This window comes from Daphnia carinata, chromosome 1, assembly GCF_022539665.2.
Source record: "Daphnia carinata strain CSIRO-1 chromosome 1, CSIRO_AGI_Dcar_HiC_V3, whole genome shotgun sequence".
Lineage (NCBI taxonomy): Eukaryota > Metazoa > Arthropoda > Branchiopoda > Diplostraca > Daphniidae > Daphnia > Daphnia carinata.
The window spans coordinates 27,541-33,540 of NC_081331.1; the positions used below are offsets into that span (position 1 = coordinate 27,541).

The following is a 6,000-nucleotide window of genomic DNA, read 5'->3' on the forward strand; positions in this document are numbered from 1 at the left end:
GGCGACGACCCTCATTCCTCCAACGACGATCCACGACGTCTAGTGGTCCTCTTCGGTGGTGGAGGGACCCTCCTAGGTACGTAAAAAAAACTATGGTTAAACACTAAATAAAAAAATATATACCTGAATATACGTGGCGACGATCTCGGTCCTCTTCGACCTCCAACGTCTTCTTCGGCGGTGGTGGGACCCTCCTAAATACATAAAAACAGGAACATGGCGTAAAACTTTAAACTTTCAATTTCATACTTGGCAAAATTGGGCAACAATTACCGTAGCTCCGACGCCGAACCTCATTGCCCTGTGGCCTCTTCAGTGGTGATGTAGGCCATTCTAAATACATACAAAAAGAACGATTAGACAATTAAGCGTGTAAACATATACCTGCTACATCCATGGCGAAGATTTCGTTGCTCCAGCGGCGATTCTCGATGCCCAGCATCCTCTTCGATGGTGGTAGGGCCCTCCTAAATAAATAAAAACAAAGTTAGATCATAGTGTAACGCTTAAAATTTACAAAAAAATACTTGACAATTTTGGGCGACGATCATGGTGACTCCGACAGCGTCCTACATCCTTTTCAATGGTGGCGGAGCCCTCCTAAAAACATAAAAACAAAATAAAATCATGGTGTAAAACTTAAAACTTTCAATTAAATACTTGATAATTTTGGGCGACAATTATGATGCCTCCGACGACGAACCTCGTTGTCCAGTGGTTCTCCTTAGCGATGATGCAACCCTCTAAAATACCAAGAAAAACATGGTTAGACAATTTAACGTGTAAAACATATACCTGTAACATCTATGACGACGATGTCGGTGCTCCAGCATCCTCTTCGGCGGTGGTGCAGCCCTCTTACATACATAAAAAATAAACACGATTAAGCACTTGAACGATTTTTAAACAATACCTCAATACCCGTGCCTCTCGTTGCTCCAGCGGCTTCCTCTTCGATGGTGATGTAGCCCTCCTAAATGTATAAAAACAAAATAAAACCATAATTCAAAACTTAAAACTTTTAATGAAATACTTGACAATTTTGGGCGACGATCGAGGTGGCTCCGACGGCGAACCTCGTTGTCCAGTGGCTTTCTTCGATTATGTGGACCACTCTAAATACATAAAAAAAACGATTAGACATCTAAAGTTGTTAAAGCAATACCTGGTAACCCTTGGCGACTTCGGCGGCGATTCCCGGTGTCCAGTAATCCTCCTCAGTAGTGTTACCAGCCCTCCTAGACACAGATAAATACATAGAACATGATAAAACACTTAGAATTGTTAAATACCTTGCAATTTTGGGCTAGGATTCTGGCGGTGACCTTCGTTGCCCAACGGTCCCCCTTCGGTGGTGATGTGGCCCTCCTAGATATATAAGATTTAAAACAAATACATAGATACAAAATCTTTTATTGTATACCTCGGAATCCTGGGCGATATTCCAGTGGCTGCGGGGCTATCCTCGTTGCCCAATGTCCTCTTCGGCCACAGAGATTGCACTCCTGTATGTATGCAAGGGGCAAAAATAAAAAAAAATAAAAATTTTTCGATATTGGAACAGCACCATGTTTCATCTTAATTCTAACAGGCACCAAGTACACAATTACAGTTACATTGGATAAAAAGTTCCTGAAAAAAGAAATTGTTTATTAATAGTTAAAGAGTCAGGAGGTTGTTTGGATTGGGTTTGGCTTGTTCAAGTGTAAACTGTGTGAATTAGAAACGTGCAAATGTTCGTAGTAAAATTATTTTCGAACGATTACGGTAAATAATTACATGAAACAGTGGAAGAAAATGGCTGAGATAGTGTTGTGCCTAAGTAACGAAGTGAGGTGGACTACGCTTTACGCCTTACTTAAAGTAGCATTAATTTTAACTTTAGATTTACTTATCCTTAACTTAACTGTAGATTTACTTATCCTAAACTTAATCTACGTTTATCTATTTCATCTAGAATTATCGTACTCCCCAACTAAATAAAACCAGTGCAGAGACTAAACCAGGTGCCGATGCAGTGCGTTATTAGAGCGTAATTGATGAATCTACGATTTACGAGAGCTGAGAACACGTGCTAAAGTGCTAAGAATAATTAGACGTGGATTGTAAGCAACAAATCTACACCAGTGCACCGCGTGCAGGTGAAAGAGCTACTGAGCTGCTAGATTCTTTTTTTTTCTTCCTCTCCCCCCCCCCTTTTTTGTGAATGCCCGAGGTTCTTCATCTGTTTTAGGCACTTGGAAACAAAAAAAAAATCAAAGTAACGTAAGGTCTATTGATAAGGAATGGCTATAACCTTGGGCTCACCTGGAAATAAAAATTTGCCCTTCAACCTATCGACCTTCAGAATTAGGTCCCTCTACCCTACACTATACTTCCGGGAACGCAATAATGTGACACGTGTCTGCGAGTATTTAAGGCGTCGTCTAGACGCTAGATATTCACATTCGTACGGAGTCTTGCCTATACAAGTGTACCACAACTACAACACCGTCGTCGATCGATTCGCCTGTCAGGTAAGTTGAATTTACGTTAACTGTCTTTAATTGTAGAAAGTATGAGGATTTTAATTATGATTAAATTAGTTCTAAATCTATGTTAGACACCAAATAGTATACAAATGTACCACAACTATAATACCATCATCGATCAATTCGCTTGTAAGGTAAGTTGAATTTATGCTAACATGCTTCATTGTCTTCTTCAGTTGTAGAAAGTAAGAAGATATCAACTTTGTTTAAATTAGCTCTAGATCTATGTTAGTAAACTAATTTTGAATTAATTCAAACTGTTACCAATAGTACAACTTTTCTTTAGGTTGTTCAGTCCTTTTGTGATTAGGTGCTGAATAGTTTACTCTGGCTCACCTTTCAAACTGCATAAAGTGAAGAATTGAACATTAAGTTTCAATAATTATTTAAAATATTTATAGTACCATCTTGTATTCATTATATCTGCTGGTTTCATCATTACTGTTATACATCCTAATATCATGTTCGTTAATTCACACCATTGAACTGCTACCCCTGAATGTAAATAAAAATTATTAAGCATTGACAATCTTATATTAATCACCTGCAAATCACTATTAAAATGTATCCTCTGCACATGTGAGTCTACATGATAATTTGAATGTTCTGACTTTGAACAAAAATTAATTTGATCATTGTTAAACACCGAGCATTCAAATGTGTTTGTTGTTGTCGATTACAACACAATCGATAGAAGAAAAATAAAACAAAATATAATAATAATAAATTTTACAGAATTTTACAGAATAGAAAATAAAACTTAATTACTCAGAAATAAAATAACAGATGAAAATAGCCAATGTCTGTTCACAAACTAGATAATTGTCCAACCAATTACCAACATTGCAACATTTCCTATTAAATATTTATGAAAGTGCAATAATTCCTGTCGAAGACTTATAATAATAAAAATGGGGAAAGGCCCCACCTACATTACGATCAAATTCAGTAGGAAAACTAAACATTCATAATGACATGTAGAAAACTATAAATTTACTAACCTTTAATATTCATTGTTGCTAGTTACAAATTTATAACACATTTATCCTTCCGAAGTAATGTTATGCAAAGCCAAATTATTCTGAGCACTGCGAAAATGTGTTTGTAATTCTGGTCAGCCTGTAATAAAATATAACAATTTACTTATAATATTACAACTATATTTAGAAATGAATATATAAAATATAAATAAAACTAGATATAGCAATCCAAATGTCCTAACATTAAAATTCCAATATTTCATGTTCCAGCTACATTCAGCGGCTAAAAAGACAATTTATAATAAAAGTGGAAAGGTATTGTATAAAAGAATGACTCTCCTGCCCTGCAACCACAATCTTTACACAACCCTACAACTATCTAAAAGCAAAACAAAGATCTCACTTGAAAATGACATGGGGAAGTTTTAACAAAACAAATCAATATGGTTACCTGTATAGTTTTGTCATCGCTTGCTCCTAAGATTCTCTCCACGGCATCCATAATGACAAGGAGAAAACTATAGATTTCATGACAATATTGATGTTCATTGCATCTAGTTAAGAATTTGAAACAAACCTGTGCTTTAGTTCTTCTTTCTTCACAATTTTCTTCTCTTGGCTTAGCTTGTTTTCAGGATTCTCATTCAATGGTAGAAATTTGATTTCAAATGCTGCAATGAAATTATTACAATAAAGATTTTCTTGGGCTCCCAAGTATTTCCATTGTTTGAAACACCAATGCCTATCAGCAAATACCCAAATTCACCATCCTTCTCCTAATATGATATTTCAGATTCAGTTATAATCACAAGAAGGTCAATTTATATTAACATATTAAAGTAAGATAAATATCCAAACTAACCTCAGACCGAGAGTATTCCCAACAATGCATTCTTCATCGTCCATGTCACTGAATGGAGATGAAGCCTGATTTGACACCTTTTTTCCTTCATTATTTCAGGCATGACAAAAATCACTTGGATTAGGAAGGCTACGGCGGACGGATCCACATTTTTAACCTCACCTTGCTTATGCGGGATGTTTACTCAGAGAAGAAAACTGCACTTTTGAGTACCATGCTTCATTTTTGTCTGACAAGAGATAAACAGCATTTCTCAGACAAGACAATGAACGCAAATTACTTGTTGGAATCTACGGGTTAAGTTATACGTTAACCCTAACCTATGTTAAGTTACCGGACATATTTTTTCTTACCTCTTGCCTAAAAATTTTGCGCCCAAATGAAGAAAGCCTTTTTCTTTTTTGTCAGTTAAGCGCCAGAAAATGCCTCATGCTTTGTTGCCATACTTTTCCAAATAAACCGTAATGCGAAACGAAAGCAGTAGTCGGGTCTCAACACCAGATGGGCTGTGATCCGGGGCTCACAATGTCACAACTCTGCCCCATGCCTGGAATGGGCCAATCACGGGAAGATGGAGACATTTTCTACACCGGGGCGGTGGCGGGGCTCGGTTCCTGGGTCAGACCGATAACCCTGTCGTCATTTTAGAAGATGGCGGATTCAATGAAACCACATTATAAAAAAAGCCAAGGAAACATATTCATTTTCTCGCCACTTCAGCTGTTGCTGTAACAAACGAAGGAAATGACCATGGGAATTTGTTCGTCTTTTCCTTGCTTGCTGACTTGAAGAAACAACCCAAATTACATTTATTTGAAATGCAATTATGACTCAAACTGTGGTGCAATAGACAGTGAGCAATCCTACCAAGAGAATAACAACTGGCTGATACGCCCAAGCTTATCTTGAAACGAAACAAACAAATGTACAGAACACAAGTAGATACCAAACAGAAATCTTATTATCTGGCTGAACTTGGGTTGAGGTAAACAACTTGTCAATAAAAATTGCGAAACGTGCATTAAAATTAAAGAACCAACGCGTCCTATCTCGAGGCAACGTCGAGTTTGTTTGCTTCAGCTAAACACATCCACTCTATCCGTGAGATGGGAAAAGTTATATAAATCACCTTCTGACATTTAGGATTTGGTGATAATGTTCATCGTGGCAAATAGGCTGGGAAAATTCGAGAACTGAATTAAGCATTTACAGGGCAAATGATTTGGGTTGAGATGGCACTCCTGTACATGGCTTACGTCTTGCGCATTTTGTACTCAATTCGAATGCGGCCGAAAAGAAGAATTGCATGCCGTTTGAAAGAAGAGTTATATTATCAGCAACTTCACCGGTCCTTCGCTTTTAACTATATCTTTCATGAATCGGGTTGCGCTAGTTGTCCTCCATCTTCAACAGCTGCGTCTAAGGTAATCAGTGTTGGTTTTATTTGGACCGTATCAAACGAGGCAGTGAACTGAGATTCACTTGTGCCAAACCGATGGTGGGTTTCGCACGCGGCTTTGTCACGCGGCTTTAAGCAAAAATATTTCCAACGGGTTCACCGAAAACAGTTGTAATTTCAAGTTGTTTCGCCTTCCGGTTGGCGTCACCTACAGCGCCAACAAATATA

The 6,000-nt window shown here is 37.6% G+C and overlaps 1 long non-coding RNA gene across 2 annotated transcripts; it reads right to left on the reverse strand.

The window, feature by feature from the left end:
* Positions 1-829: 829 nt before the first annotated feature.
* On the reverse strand, positions 830-4,664 carry LOC130692086 (uncharacterized). 2 transcript variants are annotated; one of them, XR_009421094.1, is made up of 11 exons: positions 4,536-4,664; positions 4,374-4,458; positions 4,089-4,287; positions 3,963-4,029; positions 3,533-3,650; positions 2,936-3,026; positions 2,796-2,875; positions 1,424-1,505; positions 1,293-1,368; positions 1,034-1,238; positions 830-973 (listed from the first exon to the last, which is right to left on the reverse strand). It is a non-coding gene; the product is annotated as an uncharacterized LOC130692086 (long non-coding RNA). The 2 variants fall into 2 exon arrangements; XR_009421093.1 differs by having other exon boundaries at positions 4,374-4,598.
* Between the last annotated feature and the right edge of the window lie 1,336 nt (positions 4,665-6,000).